The sequence below is a fragment of the Sus scrofa genome, chromosome 17 (assembly GCF_000003025.6).
Source record: "Sus scrofa isolate TJ Tabasco breed Duroc chromosome 17, Sscrofa11.1, whole genome shotgun sequence".
NCBI classification, from domain to species: domain Eukaryota; kingdom Metazoa; phylum Chordata; class Mammalia; order Artiodactyla; family Suidae; genus Sus; species Sus scrofa.
In genome coordinates, this window is record NC_010459.5 from 61,539,544 (window position 1) to 61,546,661 (window position 7,118).

A 7,118-nucleotide genomic window follows, 5' to 3' on the forward strand; every position below is an offset into this window, starting at 1 on the left:
TGTAGGCCGGCCGGTGTGGCTCCAATTCGACCCCTAGTCTGAGAACCTCCGTATGCTGCAGGTGTGGCCCTAGGACAGACAAAACAAACAAACAAAGAAAGAAAAAACTCTCCAGAAAGTGGGCCTAGAGGGAACAGACCTCAGTGTATAAAAGCCACATATGAGAAGCCAGCAGCTAAATGGTACCCAGTGGAGAAAAACTGGGAGCATATTCCCTCTATGAGATGAGGCGTGACACAGGGATGCCCACTCTTGCCCCTTTTACTCCACGTAGTTTTGGAGTCCCAGCCACAGAGCAGAGAGAGAAATGAAAGGAGGATGGCCCAGTGGGTTAAAACTAGTCTCCATGAATACGCAGGTTCAGTCCCTGGCCTCGCTCAGTGGCTTAAGGACCTTGTGTTGTCACGAGCTGCTGCGGAGGTCTCCGACGTGGCTCGGATGCCACATGGCTGTGGCTGTGGTGCAGGCCGGCAGCTGCAGCTCCAGTGCAGCCCCTGGCCTGGGAACCTCCGTGTGCCGCAGGTGCGGCCCTAAAAAGAAAAAGAAAAAGAAAACAGGGCTCGGCCTTGTCAGTCAGTTTGGGCCACGGCTGCGGCCTGGGTTCCATCCCTGGCCCAGGAACTCGCACAGGGTGGGGCCAACAAAACACAAATGGGCAGAGTGGAATTGGCATGTGGAGAGATTTGTAGAGAGCCCGGGAGTGACCCTGACACGCGTGGGCAAAGGATTTCTGAGACGGCGCCGTGATGATTCACTGGGGAAAGGAGAGTTGTTTTCTTGTTTTGTTTTCCCCAACAAATGTGCGGGGAAACCTGGACACCCATTGGCAAAGGAAGGAAGCAAGACCCCATCTCACACTAGACACAAAGTTCACTCAGAACTGGCCAAAGACCTAAATATGAGGGCAAAAACTGTAAAACTCTCAGAAGAAAACCTCATATAGACCTTGGACTGGGGACGACTTTTTTTTATTTTTATTTTTTGGCCATGTCCTTGGCCTGTGGAAGTTCCCGGACCAGGGATCAAACCTGCACCACAGCAGCAACCAGAACCACTTCAGTGCCAACACTGGATCCTTAACCAGCTGTGCCACAGGAGAACTCAGGTGATAGCTTTTTTGATATGACACCTAAATCACAAACAACATCAGCAAAAAATACAAATTAGACATCATCAAAATTTAAAACTTCAGGAGTTCCCGTCGTGACTCAGTGGTTAACGAATCCGACTAGGAACCATGAGGTTGGGGGCTCAATCCCTGGCCTTGCTCAGTGGGTTAAGGATCCGCGCTGCCGTGAGCTCTGGTGAAGGTCGCAGATGTGGCTCGGATCCCACTTTGCTGTGACTCTGGTGTAGGCTGGCAGCTACTGCTCCAATTAGACTCCTAGCCTGGGAACCTCCATATGCCACGGGAGCAGCCCTAGAAAAGGCAAAAAGACCAAAAAAAAAAAAAAAAATTTAAAACTTCTGTGAGTTCCCTGGTGGCCTAGTGGTTAAGGATCCAGTGTTGTCACCACTGTGGCACAAGTTCAATCCCTGGCCCGGGAACTTCTATATGCCTTGGGCTTGGCCAAAAGAAAAAAAATTAAAATTTCTATGCTCCAAAAGACAACATCAAGGTTTCTTTGGTGGACAAATAATATAATTTAAAAATGGGGAGAGGGGAGTTCCTGTTGTGGCTCAGGGGGTTAAGAATCCGACTCGTATCCATGAGGAAGCAGGTGGATCCCTAGCCTCTCTCAGTGGGTTAAGGATCCGGCACTGCCACAGGCTATGGTCATAGATGTGGCTCGGATCTGGCGTGGCTGTGGCTGGGGTGCAGGCTGGCAGCTGCAGCTCTGATTCAACTCCCAGCCTGGGATCTTCCATAAGCCACAGGTGCAGCCCTAAAAAGAAAACAACAAAAAAAGAAATTTTAAAAATAATAGCAATAATGGGCAAAGGGTTTGAATAGACATTCTCCAAAGGAGATAACACAAAAGACCAATAAGGACAGGACCGCTGCTCGGCGTCTGGGCGGGACCCATGTGCTCAGAGGAGGCGGGAACCAGGCGAGAGTCTCCCAGAGGCGGGTGTCACTCTGCCCAAATCGGCCGAAGTGAAGGTGCCGAGGGCTGTCCCAGAAGGGCAGGCTCCACAAGCACTGACACTCTGCGCAGATGCAGGGATGCGCCACTGCCCAGCCGCAAGGAGCAGGGGGTCCAGGCAGCCTCCAGCTGGCGGCTTGGAGCCCAGGTGACACCCTCCTCCGGTGGACAGCAACCTCTTCTCCCTGTGGGACCCCTCCGAGGGTGGTGAGCGTGGAGCTGCCCACCAGGTGGGCATATTGCCATCCCTCCTACCCAGTCCTGTGGCCTCCTCTTTCCCTCCTGCAGGTGTTTCTCGGAGGAGCCTTTGCCTCCTGAGCTCCAGCTCAGCTTCTACTTCCTGGAGAAGAGTCGGGGGGATGAGAGAGGGGGAGGTTGGGCCGGGGAAGCAGGCAGTGAGGATTCGCAGACTGGATCACTCGCCACCACGTCAGGGAGGAGAAGGCCGTCCCTGGCCCGAGGCGCAACTGCCAGCACTTTCCCTGGGGGACTCTTGGAAGGAGCTGGTGGAAAGGCAGCTCTGGCCGGCAGCCCGCCCAGCAGGGCTGATTCCAGCGGATTCCCTTGTTTGCAAAGCGGAGGCGGGAGGAGATAATGGGGCCGGAGGGTTGTTAACTACGTTGCATTGACTTAGAGAAGCTAATGACAAGCTGAGAGCAATTAGACAATCGAAAACTAAGTGTGAGAGCCAACAAGTCTCATCAGCAGCTTCAAGGAAAGCCTCCGGTCTGGCAGAAGCGCAAGGAAAACCCAAGTTCAAATTCAGACTTGAGAGCCCGAATGGCTGAACGTCACAGACGCCTGAGCGCTCAGCTGGGGGCAGGACAGTGGCGGCAACAACGTCAGGAGCCTGGTTGGGACCCCAGGACCCCCAGGGGGCAAGGACTCCTTCAGAGAACTTTCACCGCCTGAGCCTGCAGCAGGGAGAGCCAGCCTCCCCCCCCCGCCCCCCGCCCCAGGGAAGCCATGCAGAATTCTGCCCCCAAGAGACAGCAGGTGTCTGTCCCCATACCGTCCCCTCCCCCTTACCAGCCTCCATGCCTGTAACCAGAATTAAGTCACAACACAGCTGGGACAGTTCTGGAGGAAAGGGGCTGCCTCTCAGAGGAGCAGCAGGGCTCAGCGGGCATGGGCAGCAGAAGCGGGGAGGGGTGCCTGCGGGGTTGGTGCCCGGGTGCTCCCTGCATGGCTGTCGCCGTGACTGGACTGAGCAGCTCCCCTGGTCTAAGAAGGAACAGCAACGGGGCTCAGACCTTCAGGACCGAGGGTGTGGGTCACACCCCCAGGAAGGTCCCTGGGACCTGCAGGTGACAGCTGAGGAGGGGAGCAGGCTGGACAGTGGAGGCCCGAGACCAGCGGCACCAACTGGGGAGGTACGTCCGTGGACCTCCTTCTGTCTCCCCCAGGATGACGGGCTGGGGTCCCCCCCCACATGCAAGGGAGGGGAACCGTGGGCACGGGGACGGGGCACGTGTGTCCCAGGGAACTCCCTGCCAAAAGTGACTCCATGGGAGTTCCCTGGTAGGCTAGTTGTTAGGATTCTGCGCCTTCACCGCTGTGGTCCAGGCTTAGCCCCTGGTCTGGGAATTGAGATCCCACATCAAGACGCTGTGGCCAAAAGTTAATTAATGAATTAATGAAAAAAAGAGAGACGCTCTGCCCAACACAAGAGCTGGGCTGACAGCCCCCTGCCATTGGCTCTTGGGGTCCACCCCAGATCTCAGGGAGTGCCGCAGTCAGCCGCCAAGCGAGGCTGTGGTCTGAGGCCTTGCGTGGCCCTCCCCCCGGACTCCAGAAGTCCCCTGGGAACCCTTTGGAGCCTCACTCTTCGAAGCATCTGCTTCTCTGAGACCGTCCCACTTGGCTGCTCTGTGATGACAGGCAGGCAGGCAGGGAGGGTTGGTTCGTTCACTCTGCGAGTATTTGGGGAGGCACGCTGGAGGCCAAGGCCACCCCATCCCGGTTTGCACCTGGCTCTAGTAGGATGCTGGGCATGGTTCTGAACTGCCCTGTCCTCGCCCCCTGTCCAGGCAACGGGATCATGTAGCGCTCGCTCCAGAGGGCGGCAAACCACTCTTCGGTCCAATTTAAATGACTCCCAATTGTGAATCACTGCTCTGGACGGATAGAGAGCCAGGTGACAAAACGTTAGCAGCCCTCAAAGCACCAGACCCAGGTTTTAGAGGGAAATTCTGCCAGATGTTTGAGAAACAATTAAAATGGTTATTTAAAATTTTCCAGAACATAGGGAGTTCCTGTTGTGGCACAGCAGAAATGAATCCAGGAGTTCCCGTCGTGGCGCAGTGGTTAACGAATCCAACTAGGAACCATGAGGTTGCGGGTTCAATCCCTGGCCTTGCCCAGCGGGTTAAGGATCCCGAGTTGCCATGAGCTGTGGTGTAGGTTGCAGACGTGGCTCGGATCCCGCTGGCTGTGGCTGTGGTGTAGGCCGGCAGCTGTAGCTCTGATTAGACCCTTAGACTGGGAACCTCCACATGCTGTGGGTGTGGCCCAAAAAAGAAAGAAAAAAACCAAAGTGCTTTTCAACCCCAAACTCAGCATGTCGCATGAGGAGAAAGCACTTGAAGCCCATCAGACATGTGTGCGTAAATGGCTCAGCACGACGCCGCGCACACACTCAGCAGCTGTGAACTTCCGCTGCTGTCCTTTCTCCTCCGAGGGCTCCTTCAAGATGTTAGCTGATGGGCTTTGCTCTTCTCTGCAAAGATGAGAAGAGCAAACACACCTCGTTTCGCTACGCTTCGTGGGACGAAAAAATTGCATGTTTGTGCACGTGGACGTCCTGTGGCAGCCCCACGTTTGGCGAGACCATCAGCGCCATTGCCCCAACAGCATTATTTTATTTCTTCGTTTTGTTTTGTTGGTGGATTTTTTTGGGGGGTGCTCACACCTACAGCATGTGGAAGTTCTCAGGCCGGGGATCAAACCCGAGCCATTGCAGAGACGATGCTGGATCCTTAATTCGCTGCACCACAGAACTCCAGCAAGCGGAACTTTTACATACACTGCGAAACCAAAAACCGTCCCATGACCTGTGTGTCAGGACCTGGATGGTGAGGACGGGCCTGAAGATCCGGAGCAGTGAGATCTGGGGACCCGGCTGCAGGCCTGTGTCTCACGAGCAACGTGGCTGAGAGGAGAAAAGCGGGGCCCCGTGCAGAGCAGCCCCCGCGAAGCTGCCAGGAGCCGGCCGCCTGCTCCCCCCAAGGCCTGCCTCCTGCTCACCTGAGCTCCCTGGGTGACTGCAGGATGAGGGCCTGGACTCCTGGGGCCTAGGCGGTCATCTGGGCAGAGCAGAGCCTCTCATCCCCGAACGAAGGGACAGCCCAGCTGGAACACGGACGCCCTGTCCCCAGAGAGCATCAGTGAGGGCGGGGTCCCCTCGCACGTTGCCGTGGGCGCATAGGGAGGTGCGGCCACTTTGGAAAACAGCCTGGTGGTTTCTCAGCGCTCAACATAGACTCACCATATAAGCAAGCAGTTCTCTCTCTCTCTCCCTCTATAATTTTTTTGGGTCATGACTGCGGCATGTAGAAGTTCCCAGGCCAGGGATTAAACCCAGGCCACAGCGGTGACAACCACTTAACCCCACTAGGCCAACCAGGGAACTCGCCGAGCAAGCAATTCTACTCCAAGGTGTGCACGGGAGAAACGGCCGCATCCATCCACACAAAACCTTGTCACGGTGTCGGAGTTCCTGCTGCGGCGCAGCGGCATTGGCAGCCTCTTGGGAGCACCGGGACCCAGGTTCACTCCCCAGCCCGGCACAGTGGGCCAAGGATTTGGTGTTTCCGCAGCTGCGGCTTAGGTCGAAACTACGACTCAGATCTGATCCTTGGTCCGGGAACCCCATAAGATGTGGGGTGGCCAAAAAAGAAAGAAAAAAAAACCCCAAACCTGGCACATGGCGTTTGCAGCAGCTTCATTCAGAAGAGCTGACAAGTGGAAACAACCCAAATGTCCTCGGCTGGTGAGTAAGTAAGCGACATCACACGGCGGAGTATCATTCAGCTATAGAAATGAAGTCCTTGTCCAGGCTGCCGCCTGGATGCGCTCTGAAAACATTCAGAGGCGTTCCCGCTGTGGTGCAGGGGGTTGAGGCGTTGCCACAGCTGTGGTGGAGGTTGCAGCTGCGGCTTGCATTTGATCCTTGGCCCGGAACCTTGCATATGCCGCTTCCATGCGGCCACAAATGGGAAACATTTACAAATGCACACAGAGCGAAAGGAGCCAGGCTTGAACGACTCCACGGATGAGGAACATCCAGGAGAGGCAGACCTGCAGCGGCTGCCCAGGGCTCAGAGGACAGGGCAGCAGGGAGTGCCCACCAATGCCTGCAGGGCTTGGGGGGCTGTGGGGAGAAGGCTCTGGAATGAAGCAGTGGTGACAGCTGCTAAACACCCTGAAATGAACACCTCAAGTGGGTGAGTTGATGGCATGTAACCATGGACCTTAACCATGTGGCTAATGCAACAGATAAACGAAGGGACAAGCACGAGTTTGGTCCAGCCGGCGTGGAGAGAGACCGCACTCTGGCCCCGAGGTTCCAGCAGCTGAATGCCCTCTGTCAAGACACTGCCCCCACCGCAGCCAGACGCCCCAGGCGAGTGTGGTTTCCGCGTCCAGAGCTCGGGAAAGGCAAATATGTACTCACACGACTGTGCTCTCCGCTATGAGCCACGAGCCGTGGGGATGTGTTTTTGGCGCCGTCCCCCACCCAGCTGCCGGAACCTCCTGGGAAAGCTGGAAGCAGCTCTGGACCCAGAGGCTGTCTTCCTGGAATAGAGCTCCCTTCTCAGCCCAGCCACACGCTGCTCCTCTGGCCACTCACGCCCCCGGCCACCCTGCGTCCTGTGCCCTGAGCTCTGAGTGCACCGGGCTTCTTGCCACGGAGCCTTTGTGTCTGGAGGGTGAAGGCCGCCACAAAGGTTCACGGCGGTGGCGGTGGCGGTGACAAGCTGGACCTTCACATGAGGATGCGACACCCCAGCCAGGTGAGAACCTCTGTGT